This window comes from Aedes aegypti, chromosome 2, assembly GCF_002204515.2.
Source record: "Aedes aegypti strain LVP_AGWG chromosome 2, AaegL5.0 Primary Assembly, whole genome shotgun sequence".
NCBI lineage: Eukaryota > Metazoa > Arthropoda > Insecta > Diptera > Culicidae > Aedes > Aedes aegypti.
In genome coordinates this window covers 41,766,311-41,785,065 of record NC_035108.1, presented here as the reverse complement: position 1 = coordinate 41,785,065, position 18,755 = coordinate 41,766,311, and the positions used below count along the sequence as shown (strand labels likewise).

The following is an 18,755-nucleotide window of genomic DNA, read 5'->3' as shown; positions in this document are numbered from 1 at the left end:
TATGAGCATAACGAAAATTCGAACTTCTTGTTAAAACAGGTTTTTGTTTTGAAAGCAACGCAATCTGTCTACTTATTATGCTTCTTGGCAGTGTTGATAGCAATCACGATAGTGGACACGTTTTCGTTGTCATTCGGCTTCACTCCAATATTCACAACATGAACTATCAAACGAATACACCAAAGAAAAGTCTCAATTGAATGCTTATGACTACTATAACTTCGCTAGGAAACGGTACGGATTTGTTTATTTCTATCTTTTTTCGTAACAAGAGCTGCTCTGTCTGTTTGAGTGTCACATTCGACATAATCAGCAAGATTAGACAGATCTAGAATCTATGCAAAACTGTTGATTTATGAAAATGTCATCGTGTCAGATGACAATCAATTAACATTGGTTTGAGGTTCACGATGTTTATACTATTGTTCGAGCTTTGTGACATAAGTGGATAAATTCAGAAAAAAAATTGAGTGATGGCCATGGCAATGAAACGAATGTCGCACAGTTTGTCGAATGTTAACTGCACTGCTTCATGGAAGTTTCATTCATTGGTATGTAGGCATTTACTTTGTTTTTAATCTACAGAAGAATATTAAAACAAATCTCTCAAATTTTCATAATTTCTGCACGAGTCATCCAAGACTAAACTTAAGTGTTTCTCACAGATGTTTCAATTCTAATTGCAAACACCACTCTCTACAGTATTCGGTTTCTGTCTCCTTAGAAAGATGTATGACTTTGACGGCTTGGGCGACGAAAGTCTAGTATGTCTGGTAAACAATCTGTTATTACTATGCACTACCCGTTTGAAAGTCTTGGTTTTATTATAGTTTTCTGGTGTTCAAAACCATAATAAAACCAAACTATCTCTCGGATAATTCTACCAGCCCTTCTAACAGTATGGTGATGCGTCATAGGTCAATGTCGAAAGCTCGAAGTGAATCTAGGCTATCTGCTAGGCTATTGGCTGCTTCGTGTTCTATCACGGTTTTGAACATCTTAAAAAAAATCGTACATCCTTCTGAGAATTGTGGACTGATATATTGAACTAGCTCTATCTATAGCTTGGTGGCGATGATAGTGATTTTGATGATTTTTTTTTGCTGAAAGAAACACATTCATAGTGTTGTGTTGTAGCATGTGGTTAACATGAACACTCGCGAGCGCACACGCACACATACCTACGAAGCACACACAAATATTATTCAATTGAAACGGAGGATGGAAAAAGCACACACTGTTTAGCTGGGACTACTGATTGTAGCAGATAGTTACTGTAAGAAGCAGTGACGGGGTGAAAATGAAACGGAACAGTTTATTTCGGCACTGTTTCTGAGGTGGTTGGGTTCCATAGATGGTGAGGAGGGAATTTTAGGGGTTTATTCTATCTAGTACGTGAAGATAGGTACACGAAAGTTTTAGAAATCCGGAAGATATGCTTTTGTATCGTAAAGCAGTCTGGAGAAGTAGTGGGTTTTGGAAAGAGCTACTGGAGGAGGTGATAGTTTAATTATTATTTTTCATTGTTATTACTTTGCTTCGGGCGGATCTCATTCCGGCGAAACAGAAAAACATATTATGATTTTATATGAAATCAGTAGGGCAGGCATGCAAAACTGATGGTAGTTTAGATTGGGATTTGTAGCCCTTTCTTATGGTGAAGGTGAACCGAAGCCAAATCTCAAATTTTCAAGAGCACAAATCTAGAGAACCAGACATCCATTCAAGCTGAAAATTTAATCGATTGGTCACTCGTTGGTGGTGACTATTCGATTAAGTTTTCAGCTTGAACGGATGTCTGGTTTTCTAGATTTGTACTCTTGAAAATTTGAGATTTGGCTTCGATGCATCTTCACCTGAGGAGTGTTTTTGTGGATGTGTTTATCGGGGATAGTTTGATTTTGTTCCTAATTTGAGTCCCACGCTACGTGAGATTTTAATAAAGTGAGGAGTTTGTATGAAATTTTTGAGTTTGATGTTGATTTTTGAGTAAAGCTTTTAGAAAAGTGCCTGGGTGCTGATAATGGCCTGTTGGACAAGAAATAGAGGTTTTTATAAAACACTGAGTTAAATTAATATGATAGCATTGTTTTCCACGGCGCTTAAATATGCTATCAAAATCAATAAATGGAGAAAATTCGCTTTCTGATGAACTTAAATGAGCAGCCATACGTTAACATGATTTAGTTCTAAATTATTCTGTAGTGGAGGCGCATATGGAACTGACTATTCCAATACACACCGATTAAGTTTACCCGTTGACTTTTGAATCTTATGCGAAAATTGATAAATAAATCTTCAATAAATTGATTAGCTTCATTCACCAGAAACCGCGAAATGTTGATTATTTTGTCCCATTTGAGAAAAAAAAAAACAATGCATTTTATAGAGCATCGAATCTTTTGGATGATATTGTGTAAATGTCCTGTGCCTACTGATAGCCACCATAATTTTAATATTTTACAACGTTTTATTGGATAGCCCTTAGCTTCGGCAGTAAAGCTGTCAATAGACGGTGTCAAATATTTGCCTGGCATCTAACAGCAGTTCAAACATTGGTTCGACTCTTACAGATCCTATTAATGTTTTTGATATGCCATGTACTACATGTTTTGTGGCTACTTGGGTACGTCAGGAGTTAATCATCAATATTAACCTTCTTTTCCTGAGCAGCCTAGATAGCCGCGTAGTGTCGGTAGCGATTGTTTCAATTGGCTAAGAATCAAAACTACGGACTGCCTGTTCCGGTGGTGAAAGTCCACCTCACAAGTGACCCCTAATTTATGGTGTGATGCGTACCGTGCCTAGGAATGAATGGTTAGGAAGGTCTAAATAAAACCCAACCGCAAATGGAGCCTGTGGGGTACCAGGGCGCCCCCCACAGTATTGAGCCCTTCCTGTGCTACCCGGAGCAATGGTGCTGGTGATCTTGTGTTTCTCCGAGATAATTGGCTGCCCTTCTTCATTCTCTACCCTGAGGCTTAACAAAGATGGGATTATGAATATGTTAATAATAAATCTTCGAGCTGTTTAGTAGAATACCTATTAGTAGATGAAAAAACGAATGGTATAGTACCATTTAGTTCCACTAGAGTTTGTATCCTTTGACAGATACGCGTATTTCGACCTCAACTGTAAGGCCGTCTTCAGTATCGTGTACTAGACTCGACTTCAGTCTAGTACACGACACTGAAGACGGCCTTACAGTTGAGGTCGAAATACGCGTATCTGTCAAAGTATACAAACTCTAGTGGGATTAAAGGGTATAGTACTAAATTCTGTTTTTCATCTACTAATGAATATGTTGTTATTTAATTTAAATTATCACCTATATAGATTCGCATTATGTGTTTTACACAGTGTATTCTGTGCTCTTTCGCCTTTGGCGTCTTTCAGCGGATACAGATTTGTTTTTTTTCGTTGCTGGTCTTTTTCTAGCTGAGATTGCAAAAAGCTTAATCCTGCCTAGTTTTGGTAGTGGCTACGGTTAGGATAGCTCAGATCAATATTCAGCATTAAATAACAGCACCGATCAAACCTTGTGGACTCAGTTTTCGCTGCCTTAAGTAAAAATGAAATGGTGAACTCGCGTGTCATGCCTCGTGCATGCGAGCTCGTTAATAAAGCAATCGTTGCTACACTCATTTCTGAGTTAACTACCAGAGATGTATGTGCTGTCACAATCGATGTTTCTGTTGGTGACCTCAATAGGAAAAACGTCTATTCTTCGGTATATTTACCACATGATGAATCAACCCCAACGGATGATTTCAAACGAGTTGTCGTACACTACGTAACAAAAGGCCTTCCGCTAATTGTGGACAGTGATGCCAATGCTCATCACATCATCTGGAGCAGCTCAGATATCAATTTGAGAGGCTCCGGTCTAATGGTATACTTAAGTAGTACAGATCTTGGATTACTCAACATAGGCAATCGCCCAACCTTTATGGTATCTGCTAGAGAAGAAGTGTTAGACATAACGCTCTGCTTGAATAGAATCAGTCACGAGTTGACGTATTGGCATGTATCAGATGAGGAATCATTATCTAACCATCGCTACATCTTCTTTGAACATTCAAATGTAACTGCGCAGACTTTGCGTTTTAGGAATCCCCGGTCAACAAACTGGGAACTCTACACTGAATTGGTTGCGACTAAATTTCATGGATATTCCCCGTCCATTGAAAATCCAAGTGATTTGGATGATGTCGTTGATACTACAACAATTACGGAAGCTTTTGAAGAAGCATGTCCTCTGCGGTCTGTAAAGACTACAAGAGGGACCCCATGGTGGAATTTCGATCTGACTAGACTCAGGAAACAATGTAGAAGGAGTTGAATCAGACGCCGTTCAGCTGGATCAGAGTCGTTCAAGTCGGCTCGCAAGGCTTACAAGAAGGCTCTTCGTTCTGCTGAACGATTCGGCTGGAAAAACCTTTGTACAAATGTTTCCAGTTTGAGTGAAGTGCAAAATCTAAGGATTTCCAAGTGAATGAAATTCGCTTACCTAATGGTGACTTTACTTCTTCCGATGAAGAAGTTTTAGAATGTTTATTCAATACACACTTCCCCGGATGTGTGGACATAGCATCTACGGATGAACCAAATGTCTCTTCATGTAGTTACGAGTCTCTGGCCTCGGCTCGCAGTATCGTAACTACTGAATCGATTCAATGGGCACTTAATAGTTTTGCTCCTTTCAAATCTCCAGGAGCGGATGGGATTTATCCTGTTCTGCTCCAAAAGGGATTTGAGTTTATCAAACATGTTTTGAAAAAGCTACTTGTAAGCAGTTTTGCTACCGGGTACATTCCCAGATCCTGGCGTGATATTACTGTAAAGTTTATCCCGAAAGGAGGACGTGCGTCGTATGAAGAAGCGAAGAGTTTTAGACCAATCAGTCTGACCTCTTTTCTTCTGAAATGTCTGGAACGCATTATCGATCATCACATCCGTGATGTTTATTTGGCAAACAGGCCTCTTCATGTGAATCAACATGCTTACCAATCTGGAAAGTCCACTGTGACACTTTTACACAAAGTTGTATACAATATTGAGAAAGCATTCACTCAGAAGCGCTTGGGACTTTTCTTTGATATTGAGGTGCCCTTGATAACGTATCTTTCGGTGCCATATTGGAAGCTGCACGAAACCATGGGCTACCTACAATGATTACCAATTGAATTCATCAAATACTCAAAAACCGACATCTCTTCTCGACATTGCATCAAGCAGCGATTCGAAAATTGAGTGTTTGCGGATGCCCCTAAGGGGGAGTCTTATCACCACTTTTGTGGAATCTCGTAGACAACTCAATAATTGCGGGTTTTCAACGTGCGGATATGCCGATGACTATCTAGCTTTGATAGTTGGCATCCTATTCGACCTAATATGGCCTTTCTGTTAACCCGAATAAAACATCTATTGTTCTTTTTACGGAAAGATTAATTCGACATTTACGTATGTTTGGCACTGAGATTAATGTGAATGATTTAGTAAAGTATGTCGGAGTCATTCTAGATTCCTCTTCTAGAATTTTCATGGACATAGGAAACTTTCATATTGATTTTGGAGTCAAAAAAGCTTGCATGGCCTTCGGTCAATGCCGGCGAACCTTTGGTAAAACTTGGGTCCTCAAACCCAAGTACCGTAATCCGGGGTAACATTGATCAGCGGGGTAACATTGATCGGGATGACTCATCTTGTTAAACGTTCAAATGAAGATTTATTGATAAAGCATTTTCGAACCATGAATGGTGCCTCTCTTTCGTATATTCATAAGCTAATGATAATTAAGGTTTTTGCCAAAATTGCGTTTAGTTCATGCGCAAATTTGTCAACTTTTTGAAACAATGATTTCTATCATTTTCATTGACACTACCGAAAATTCATGTCTCACATGAGTTCTGAAGACGATGTGGTCAAGGAAAATGCGGGTGTTACTAAAAATGGCATCGCCGAAAACGATTCCGTTGTCAAATCTTTCATAAGTTTATTCATTTAGGCAACATTAACTAAATACTATTACGAATGTAGAATTTCCCGCGAAAACTGCCTACTTTTAGGCGTATTACGCGGTACAAGGTGTTTTTAATTTTGAAATAACTCAAAAAGTAAATGACTTGTAAGAGTATGGTCTTCATATTCGGCTTCAGGGGCCCTGATTTTAGTAAGTAACGACATTTCCAATATTAGCGAACGTTGTTTACTTGGGTGATCAATGTTACCCCATATCAGCTGAATCAAAAAATCACTTAAAACATTTATTTAAACATGTTTAAATCTTTCGAAAAACAAATTAAAGTACATAGCTAGGAGCGGTGGGTGCCAGTACTTGTTTTAAAAATATGAAACTTGTAACATTTGTATTGTGAAATGAAAAATTGAAGAAAAACTAAAAAAAATGATCAATGTTACCCCGGATTACGGTATATCAAAAGGATTTATACAACAGTTGTTCGACCAATATTGGCATATGGATGTCTTGTGTGGTGGCAAAAGGGCGAAGTGAGAACAATCCAATCAAAATTGGGTCATCTCCAATGGATATCAAGCACATCCGCTATATCTGGTGCTTTCTCTACGACTCCCATAGTAGCGCTTGAGGTCCTTTTCGACGTTACGCCATTACACATACACCTTAAACAAAAAGCACTATCCTGCTCTTACCGTTTATGAGTACTGGATCTACTGAAGATAAATCCAGTGAATCGTAGATCTACACACACTTCATTGTTTCCACTTTTGGTAAATTGGGACAAAATTGATCTTGCTCCAACAGATCTCACAATTTCATTTCATTTTCTTTACAGGACATTTACCACACAATTCCCTTCACGGGCAGAGTGGACGTCTGGCGATTTGGAAAGAAGTATATCAAACAATTTAGTTTGTTACACTGATGGATCCCTTCTTAAAAGTAGAGCTGATGCTGGTGTATATTCTCGTGAACTAAGACTGAGTCAATTTTACTCAATTAGTAGAAACTGCACCGTTTTTCAGGCGGAAATATTTGCTCTTATGTGTGGAGTGCAACCAGCACTCCAATAGCGCGTAATGGGTGAATTCTTATACTTCTGTTCAAATAGTCAGGCTGCTATAAAAGCTCTTGCTTCGGCCAACTCAAGGTCGAAGCTTGTTATCGCATGTCGAACTCAAATTGAGGAACTGAATTCAGTCAACACTGTAAACCTTGTATGGACACCTGTCCATTCTTCCATCGCTGGAAATGAATTGGCTGATGAGCTAGCTCGCGATGGAGCATCGCATGACTTCATTGGTCCTGAGCCAGCTATTCCAATTCCGAAGTGCTGGGTGAAGCTTCAGATAAATTCTTGGGCGGCAACTCAGCACAAGCAATATTGGAATAGTTTGGAGTCGTGTCGTCAAATAAAATTGTACATTACTGAACCATCTTCAAGGGCGGCGAAGTATTTAACAAATCTGTCAAAGCAAAATTGCAGTCTTTTGGTCAGAGCGTTGACAGGCCACTGCCGACTCAACTATCACATGGCAAATATTCAACGTGCTGACTCATTTGTGTGTGATAGTTGTGATTCCGATTATGGAACCCGGTATTTAACTGTCCAGTTATTGCGCAAATGCGATTCCAATTAGTTGGTGAACACTTAATTATTAAGTGAAACTGAATTCAGAAGTCTAAATATACAGAACATTCTGTCATTCTTGACCAGTTGTGGTAATGAGCTATACACGGAGAAAATGATGTACTCAAAAGTGAGTTCATTCAACTCAATTCCGGGGGTGCGGTAACCTAATTCTGAGTTGATGGGGTAGAAGTTGTTTTCATTTGCAGCCATGCGAAAAAATACATACTGGTTAACTTATTTTCACTCAATCGGCAGATCAAATAACTCATCTGTACTGGAAGTGCCACATACTCAAATTTGAGGTAACGCACTTAGGTTCGGTTTTTGGGTTGGTTTGCTTTTCGCTCTCTGACAACAATAGAAGAAGCGAATGGAATAGGGAGAGAAAAATAACTCAGAAGTAAGTTTAAAAAAACATACTTACATATGGGTTTTCCATTTTTTCCGTGTAGACTCTCTTGAGGGCCCAAATGCAATGACAGCGGAACGGCGACGGAAAGCGGTTCCGGTTTGCCAGTATGAATCACACCATCTCGACTGAGCTGTCAACGAACGAAAGTGAACCAATACTGAATCGACAAGCATGTTATAGTTCATGCTGGCGAACCGGTTCCGCTTTCCGTTGCCGTTCCGCCATCATTGCGTTTGAGCCTCATGCGTTTTGCAGTGCTCTTTTTAGGTCGCTGTTCGAATCCATTGTGGTATGGAGCTACATTGTTTAATTTCGCTTATGCGATCTTCCCTCTTCAAGGGATCCCACTCATATATCCTCCCATCTTTTCCTTCCCTTCTCTCTAACATCAGGTAGATTTTGAAATGGGCTTAAATACTGGCACAAATCTCCCAACTGGTGGGGAACGTGCCTCTGGAGCCGCCCTTCTGATACCTGGTACCGAATTGTTGCCGAAAAAACTTGATATTCACCATTAGCAGCTTCGTTTGTATTCGATAATCCTGTTGGTAATCACAGCTGCAGAATAACTTCCGTTCAACAACTTAAACCTATTTTTTCTCAAATGTTCCAAAACACATTTTGAACGGAAATAAAATGCAAATAATGAGCGTGTTTCAAACTTTTTTATATTCGGAGATAAAGCATCCTTAATGCTGAAAAGCTGATGTTTAGAATATGCTTTTATGTTACACGTTTCTCGATCGACCTGAGAAGTTCGCCACCAATGAACTTGACCAGATTTACGTATTTATTATAAGTTATAATAAAGCCGAGAAACGAATGAGGAAGAATAGGGGAAAATAATTAATACGCTTGACACGTGCTTTGCTGTGCGCGCCACACAATTTGATGGAGTTTCGCAGATGAAGGAGAGCGAATGATACCGCTCTTTTTTCCGTTTGCTCTGTTCAGTTCGCTTCTGTTTTTGCTAGCAGCTGAAGGCACAAACGCAATGACTGTCGACTCAGCTGGCAACGAATGAAAGTGAACCAACACTGAGTCGACGATCATATTATAGTTCATGCTGGTGAACCGGTACCGCTTTCCGTTGCCGTGCCGCTATCATTGCGTTTGGGCCTTCCAACAATATGTATTCAGTTTTTTTTTAATGAACGCATAAAAAGTCCAAGCGTATAATCAGTTTCGATGAGCTCAGGTCGTGTTTAACCCATTGTTCAAGTTATCACTTCACTTTTACTACTGGTAAATTGGACTAAGCTTAAACGTTTCAAGTATTCACTTAGCTGTATGCATTAATATGACAGATCGAAATTCATCGTTCATGTATACCGAATCAATTTTAATTGAAATATTAGATATTTAAATATCAAATATCAGCGATCTGCAAAACTAACGACGACTCCCACATTTCTTAGGAGCACATTATCTTTTCTCACTTAAAAAAAAGTTGCTTTTCTAGGACCATTATCAGCACAGTTTCGCTTTACTACTCTCTAATTTCTACAAACTAACGTTCTATTGTGTTTTTGTATTGTAGTGAATATATGTGTGAAATGATTTAGAATGTATTGTATTAGTTGAAAGTGTCCATCACCGGTACGGAATCAGTACTGGTTGTTAAGCATTTTTGTATAGAATATGTTTAGCTGTTGTAGTACGTACAAATTCCATATGTTTGGTTCGTTCTTAACATTGGTAACAATAATATTTAAAAATATGTGTAGGAATGATTGATAATATAAAAGAAAACATTTGGAATATTTGGATTTCACATACATAACTATTTACACGCACACCAACGTTTGTAAAATTGCGCATGGTTTGTTTTGTTTAAAATCGCAATTCCACATTCGGGATGATTGTGGTTGCGTGAATGAAAAATGGGCTTTGCAGGTATCTTGGTTTCGAATCCAATTTTTCGCATTAAGAGTAAATCCATGCGATGGAAATGTAAGAATGTTATCAAAATAAAAATGTGGGTCAAGTTTGGAAGTATGAGGCGATTTGGGGGTTGTGAAAATCAAAATACACACACATGAGAAGCAACGAGAGTTCATCAAATAATAATCCCTGTGGACATTCACTCAAAGCGAAAGAGCATAATGGAGACTCGGAAAAGAACATCACAAAGCACATCACGGGAAATCCGGTCGTCTAGGGTGGCGTTTGGGAAACAATAGTGCGAATTATGTCAAAAACATCCCCCCCTGCTATCGAGCTGTTCGGTCCCATTGTTGTGATAATCAAAAATCAAACATGACTCAAAAACACATTCAGCACCGAGAGTCAAGTCAGTTCGAGTTTCAAAAGTTGACGGAGCTGTAGTCTGGCGACGTCAAATAACAGAAAGTCATCAAAAAGCACCGCAATGGGTAAAAAGTTTTTCCGGGCGCAAAAAGTCTTCTCCCCGTTCGATACAGACTCTTCTCGTTCAGGACGGTACATAATTCGCACGCTGCTCACCGAACGACATGTGAAAAATTGCTTCGAGATAGATAGTTTCAGATAGCAGAATCCACTGGCAGATGAAAGAAAACTCATTCAAATTATACACAAGTCGAACTTGGAGTGAACGGCGGAACGATAGCAATAGACTCTGCCAGTCGGTCGGCATTTCAGATTGCATGAAACGAAAGACGGGAAAGATGCGGAAGGAACATAAAAGAAAGTGATTGGTTTCTGCAGTTTTCCGTCAGACAGAGAGATAGAGACAGAAAAGAAGGCGAGAGATACAGAAAACGAACAAAAGTTGGAAATGTATGCTAAGAGATAAGACTTCTCCATCCAACTGTCCTGATTTCAATCAAGGTTTCCGGACAGAAAAACTCATAAATGGTAGACAGTTTATCATATCCAAGGAAAAGTGACAGATCGAGAGAAGAAATAAAAATATATTTAAATGGTAGTTTAAATCCGAACGAAATTGATTAAGAATATACACACATTTAATTTCGGAATGAAAGATTCGCTGACGAATCTGACAGCGGTGGCTTCCAATCAAATTAAAACAAATATAAACACAATGGCTTCGTTTATTCTTCAGAACAGAAATAAGAAAAAGGAATCCCAAAAATAAAACCAAGAGCAGAAAATAAAATAACCACGAATTAAATTTTGCAGGTGGGCAATGGGTCACGTCCTGTAGTGACAGTTTTGTTAGTATTAGGTACTTCAATAGTTACGTATACATTGCTTATTGCACTGATTCAGCGTACGTATGCTGTTTTGCTGTTGGCTGGTTGCTTCTAGTGGCTTTACATATCGTTAACTGACAATACGGCAAACTGGTTCTGTAGTATGCATGTTTTGGGTACACTAGTTGATATGTGTTACTTATCGTTCTGGCTTCCAACAACAAACTCAATACAGTATATGTTTAATATATATATTTATAGAAAATATTTTGATTTGGTTTCCACTAATAATGGTGACGATGGAAGTGATGATTAGTAACGAATATTAATGTGGTATGCAACGGAGCTGCCGGTCGTCTGTCATGCGGTGAAGTGATTGATGTTCGAATTCAACAAGCTGCTGCTGTAATTGGTCGGAGGAAGAAATGTTCGAAGCGGCTAACGCAGGCACATGTTTGGAGTCTTACATAATTAATTGAATCTTTTATAGGAGTCTGTCGATGTGTCAATCTGTTTTTGTGTGCGCTTTCCTCGTATTCTAATATGCTTGCTTACAAATTTATCTGAATAAATAATCATGAACGATAACAACCAATGACTTAATATTTGTGCTCGAATCACTACACAGTTTTGATTTGTGTGATTCCTTTTCTCTGTTAAATAAAGATCGACACAAAAACTGACCGTTTTCTGTATCTGTTCGGGATGAACCATTGCGACCAGTTTTCTTTGATCTTTTGTGGTATACCCGTGTCCTTTGTTTAGTGCATGTCGTTCTTCTCCATTACTTTTGAGAAATAATGAAGTTTTCGTTTTTAACGCAATTATTATTCTTTACCATTTTGCTTAGAGCCTTTTAAGAAATAGATGCCGCTATTTAAACCTTCTGAAGAAAACAGTTTGTGTCCATTTATCTCTCAAAAGCGCGTTCCTCATTCAGGTTCGGCAACTAAGGTGGTTCAATGATACTGATTTAGAGTGTCAAATTATTGCTTCTACCTTTAAGGTTCAAAGCTGTTTTTTTGTAACTGTGAACAGTTTTCATCGCATTAGACATTTAGATTCTTTGAAATAAGAAGCTTATTTTAGAAGGTAGAAGGTCTGCTACTCCACTGATTCGGAATTGTGTACCCACTAGATATTGAAAGATAAGCACTTGAACTGCAAAGGCTATCGTGCTGGTAGTAGCAATGATGAAACAATATTACGAACGTTAAAGCTAATGACTCGTTCAAATAACCTTACCAATAATGATGGTAAGGATATAACCAAAACTGATACCATATATATGAACCTGCAAAAGCTATACTCAGGAAATGGGTATCAAGAATGGGACAGCCAACTTAGGAATAGTTGCAAGCAAACATTATGCGTCCTACAAAGAGAAAATTAAATTACGCCGGAAGTTTGTATTTTACTGGCAACATAGACTAACCGGTAAATTATCGTATTCGGTGCTCATCTTTATGCCAGAAAACGTAATATAGGGAAAGCCACGATGATTGACAGTTGGGATTTTTTTTGTCTTCATTAACGAGATTTTTAGCCCTGGACTAGTACATCTCTGGACCAACTTCCCTTCCGAAGGAAGCCGTCACTATAACCTTTACGTCATGGAGTGACTATCTCGGGGCTGGGATTCGATCCCAGGTTCTTGGCGTGAGAGGCGTGAGTTCTTACCACTACACCAGGCCCGTCCCCAAAGACATTTGGAGTATGGAATTTATGAGATCCAATCAATTTGTTTGTTTCGCGATGGGATAAATCTAGACAGTATCTAGTCGGTTGCCTTTTGGAAGTGGCGTATTGAACGCGTTCAACGAGAGACAAGGCTCGCCACGGTATGAGTTTATCACGAATAAGGGAATTTTCTCTGAGATGCTCAATAAGAACGTTTACTACTTTTTACCACTGGCAACAAAGTTGTGAAGTGTGAAAACGCTTAATCACAAAATGGTGATTACCGTTTTGATTCATATTACGGACAGCTTCATATTACGGACACTCTCGTTTGTATGGGAAACATTTCACACGAAATGTTTCAATTTTCGCCGTCCAAAAGTTCTCATTTTCGAGGCTTGTTTTATTAGGTTTTATCCATGAATATCATTGCAAATTTATAATGCCCAACTACCTTAGACGTCTCTTAAGTGGTTAAACGATTTCAATTGATGATTTGACTGTTCCATTAATGATTATCATGAGCTGTCCGTAATTCGAATCAATGCGTCCGGAATATGAGGCAAAAGTGAGGGAGCGTCCGGAATAAGAATCATGAAAAGGCCACACGTTTTGATTTATTTAAAATTATTCAAGTTGCGGACGCGTATTCTTTACCCACCATCCGAAAGTTAAGGGCTTCCAATGCTCGATATCGCTAAAAAATCATACAGAATGATTTATTTTGTATGATCCAAGCTGGGTTATACTTCACTGAGGCCTTAAGTGTCCGTAATATGAATCAAAACGGTACTCAAAGACTTTAAACTTGAACTATGATAAGGGCAGCTGATTATAAGCTGATCCCACTAAAATATTAGATTATAATATAAGAGCCTATTATAATCATGGAATTCCCGTACAATCATGAAAACTAAAGTCAAAAAAACTCAATAAATGTTCTGAAAATAAGTTTTTTTCAATGTCTCCACAGTATATTTCGAATAACCTACAAGCAGTTATTTTTCAACAATGATGCTATGAGAGAGTACTATGAGTTCTTCCAAAAGTAAAATCATTTAAAGGGCTGTCCAATAATAATGTAACACAGGAACTATTTAGTGATTTGGTTGCAATCTTGCGATTTGTAGTTTACTAGACAATTACAATCAATTAAAGCTCGAAGTGACTTGTGCCAACCTACATTACATTTGATACTAATTTACACTGTAAAATTGTCTGTTTGCGGAAAACCTTAAGGGTGATTACAATTTCCTTTTAGTATTGAAGTTGTTTTTCCAACTTATGAGTTAGTCAATGAATATCTAGCCTAGATAGAAATCGCTCTACGCTCTAGTTCCCAATTTTTTGTTCAATAGCTATTGATTTCATCTAATCTTTGAAATCTAGGCATGGATTCTACTGAATGAACATCGTTAGATATCACTGTGCCCTCCAATATACAGTCAAAAAAGAAAATCGGTGATATTCATAGAATCCTATAATATAATGCCTTACAAAAATTCGCCCTGAAAATGTAATATTTGGAAGGTTTCCAGCATGCTTGCATGAATTTTGTTAAAAAGACATAGCTCAGTTTTATTGCGCAAAGTTATCAAATTTTACTTTATTCAACTCATGAGATAATGAAATTTTATCCACATATCCTTTTTTCTCTGGATATCATACTTTTCGTTCTACGTTATAATTTTAGCTATGATTTTCAAAATTTGTTGTGGGAATTCTCTGACTAGACGTCTCTTACATTGATAGTATCCGCCAATATGTAAATAATGGGAAACTTAGGATTTTATTCACAATTTTAAATTTGAACATTAATATTCGTTTAATTTATTCCAAAAATTTGCCTACTAGGGTGGCCGGCATGGTTTACGAGATTAGAATACAAACAATACAATGTTCTACAATGTTTTAGAACAATCTATTTGGAGTAACTTTGGCAAGGAACTCAATTTCTATCAGTTTTATTTGATTTTGAGTTTTGTTTTTTTTTAACAAATATGTTAGGGTGGTTCTGAACAATCAATTTCTGGATAAATTTTCATACTCTAATTTCTCGCAAAAACTTTGTTCCGAACACTTTTATAACTTTTGATTGCGCCTTTTTGTCGAAGAAACTACTATGATAATTTTTCTCTAATATTGTTAAAAAAATTGTGAGAACGATAGTAAAAAGAAATTAACAAAATTTCAAGATTTATATATATTTTAAACGAAAAACGTCTTTTAATTAAAAAAATAATCGAGATAGCTCTTTGATGGCTTGAGCAAAAATGTGGAAAATTGAAAGTTTTTGTTAAAAAACATATTATTTTCAAAATATTCGTTAGTAGTGTTTGATCCTTCGACCTTGACACTTGCTCCTGCGGGAGCGGGTGATGAGGGCAGGATCAAACATGTCGCGCGTCGGTAGTGAAGCGGTGAAAAAGTGATCGGTTCGTTAGTAGTGTTTGATCCCTCGACCTTGACACTTGCTCCTGCGGGAGCGGGTGATGAGGGCAGGATCAAACATGTCGCGCGTCGGTAGTGAAGCGGTGAAAAAGTGATCGGTTCGTTAGTAGTGTTTGATCCCTCGACCTTGACACTTGCTCCTGCGGGAGCGGGTGATGAGGGCAGGATCAAACATGTCGCGCGTCGGTAGTGAAGCGGTGAAAAAGTGATCGGTTCGTTAGTAGTGTTTGATCCTTCGACCTTGACACTTGCTCCTGCGGGAGCGGGTGATGAGGGCAGGATCAAACATGTCGCGCGTCGGTAGTGAAGCGGTGAAAAAGTGATCGGTTCGTTAGTAGTGTTTGATCCTTCGACCTTGACACTTGCTCCTGCTGGGGCGGGTGATGAGGGCAGGATCAAACATGTCGCGCGTCGGTAGTGAAGCGGTGAAAAAGTGATCGGTTCGTTAGTAGTGTTTGATCCTTCGACATTGACACTTGCTCCTGCGGGAGCGGGTGATGAGGGCAGGATCAAGCATGTCGCGCGTCGGTAGTGAAGCGGTGAAAAAGTGATCGGTTCGTTAGTAGTGTTTGATCCCTCGACCTTGACACTTGCTCCTGCTGGGGCGGGTGATGAGGGCAGGATCAAACATGTCGCGCGTCGGTAGTGAAGCGGTGAAAAAGTGATCGGTTCGTTAGTAGTGTTTGATCCTTCGACCTTGACACTTGCTCCTGCTGGGGCGGGTGATGAGGGCAGGATCAAACATGTCGCGCGTCGGTAGTGAAGCGGTGAAAAAGTGATCGGTTCGTTAGTAGTGTTTGATCCTTCGACCTTGACACTTGCTCCTGCTGGGGCGGGTGATGAGGGCAGGATCAAACATGTCGCGCGTCGGTAGTGAAGCGGTGAAAAAGTGATCGGTTCGTTAGTAGTGTTTGATCCCTCGACCTTGACACTTGCTCCTGCGGGAGCGGGTGATGAGGGCAGGATCAAACATGTCGCGCGTCGGTAGTGAAGCGGTGAAAAAGTGATCGGTTCGTTAGTAGTGTTTGATCCTTCGACCTTGACACTTGCTCCTGCGGGAGCGGGTGATGAGGGCAGGATCTAACATGTCGCGCGTCGGTAGTGAAGCGGTGAAAAAGTGATCGGTTCGTTAGTAGTGTTTGATCCATTGACCTTGACACTTGCTCCTGCGGGAGCGGGTGATGAGGGCAGGATCAAACATGTCGCGCGTCGGTAGTGAAGCGGTGAAAAAGTGATCGGTTCGTTAGTAGTGTTTGATCCTTCGACCTTGACGCTTGCTCCTGCGGGGGCGGGCGATGGAGGCAGGATCAAACTTGTCGCGCGTCGTTCGCTAAGAGAAATGAAAAAGCGCCGCGGATCGCTAGTAGTGTTTGATCTATTGATCGCGTCGCTTGTTCTTGCGTGGGCGAGTGACGAACACTTGTTCGGCGTTTAATGCGATTATCGAATTATTTCGCGAATCCGGTTAGGCGTGATTATATCATGGATCGCATCACCAAACATTGGTGACTCCCAGATCTTTACCTTATCCCACTAACCCAATATCCTCTCCATGACAACCGTGGAGATGCAGAGGTGATCTCGGTCTCTAGTAACAACGGTGGTCACACTAACATTCCTTCCCTTCCCCGATGACCGTAAGGACGTGGCCGGCGCCGTTATTGACTTTTAAATTTGAGCATCTCGATTTGTGCACATTGAAGAATGGTAAGCTAATCCCAAGCCCCATTCATTAATTCCCTGTGCAACTTCGATTGTTCTGGTCAATCACGGAGTAGCAACTACGAATTGTACGGTCATCTATGCTTATGCTTATGCTTATGCTTAAAAACATATTATTTTCAAAATACTGTTAATCTCTTTAAATATAAAACGTCCTCACAGTTTTTCACCATTATTAGAGAAAAAATATTTCCATTTAAAAAAAATATTAATATAAAAATATTAGTTTGCGCCTTTCGGAGATATTGACATTTGAAAACAATCATTTTTTCGAAGAAAATCTTGGATGACTCTGCAACCATAAGAGATAGAACATTTTTTTCAGCTAAAAGTTGCACAATCAAAAGTTCTAAAAGTGTTCGTAACAAAGTTTTTGCGGGAATTTATAGTATAAAATGTAATCAAGAAAAAAAATCATTTCTCAGGTCCACCCTAACTTATTTGTAAAAAAACATAACTCGCGAACCATATGAGATAGAAATTTGGGTTCTTGGGCAAAGTTGCTCCAAATCGATTGTTCTAAAACATTGTAGAGGCCTAAATGCGTTAGCAAAAATGTTTGTATTCTGATCCCATGCGGGCCACCTTAATTTCACATAACTGAAAAAAAATGTCTAAGAAATATGAAAAAACTTTACCGAAGACACCATATATCTAAAACTCAAAGTTTAGGCGCAAACATTTTTGCCTTCTTTCATATGGCTTTGGGACCAATGTGCATTGGGGGTAAGTGTTTTACACTAGTGGCATGATAAAAAACCCCAGGTTTCGAGCTTGCTTAGATGAGTTTTATCATGCACTGTTAATCCCTCGATATTATCAGAGCTTTAACAGTGGACGATAGACAGACTCTCATGATGTGTAGCGGATCATGATTGCTACTGAGAGCGATAAATGAGAGATATTTTCAATTTTCTCAGAATACAACCCTTGTTCATAGCATCTCACAATTGATTGCAATTTTTCTAACGAGCGCATGATCACATACGGGCCCAGATAGCCGTAGCGGTAAACGCGCAGCTATTCAGCATGACCAAGCTGAAGGTCGTGGGTTCGAATCCCACCGGTCGAGGATCTTTTCGGGTTGGAAGTTTTCTCAACTTCCCAGGGCATAGAGTATCTTCGTACCTGCCACACGATATACACATGCAAAAATGGTCATTGGCATAGTAAGCTCTCAGTGAATAACTGTGGAAGTGCTCATAAGAACACTAAGCTGAGAAGCAGGCTCTGTCCCAGTGGGGACGTAACGCCAGAAAGAGGAGAGGATGATCACATACGTATTTTTTGCGTGAACAATAAAAATCTATGTTACTTAAAAAAAGTAAATTGAATAGTATCGTGTGTTATACTGACCGTTCTTTTCTTGTAGAGATTTCATTGATGTTTAAACTCAAAAGTTTTACCCACTTTACACTGTGTCAGCTCTCAGAATGAAATATTGTTTTTTTTTCATGCTTTATGTACCAGTTGAGATACAGGGTGCTTCTTATGAGCACTTTGATAGTTGTTAGCTGAGAGCTTACCATACCAATTGATCATTTTGCTTCCCAAGTAACAAATAAACCGATTTTAGATTTTGAATTTATCAAAGCTTTATCACGGTTACGACTTTGCTATATTTTATAATTAAAGACGACATTAACTTACATAAAAGATAATAACATAAATTCAGCTTTCAGCCTTCAAAACTAAAGATTAAGTCAAAATTGTGTGGCTTCAAAAAACGACTTTGTAGCA

At 39.1% G+C, this 18,755-nt stretch overlaps 1 protein-coding gene across 12 annotated transcripts in view; it reads right to left on the bottom strand.

The window, feature by feature from the left end:
• The window catches only part of LOC5570466 (gamma-aminobutyric acid receptor subunit beta), a 233,463-nt gene that overhangs the window by 76,881 nt on the left and 137,827 nt on the right, over window positions 1-18,755 (bottom strand). The gene's annotated exons all lie outside the window — the stretch shown is intronic.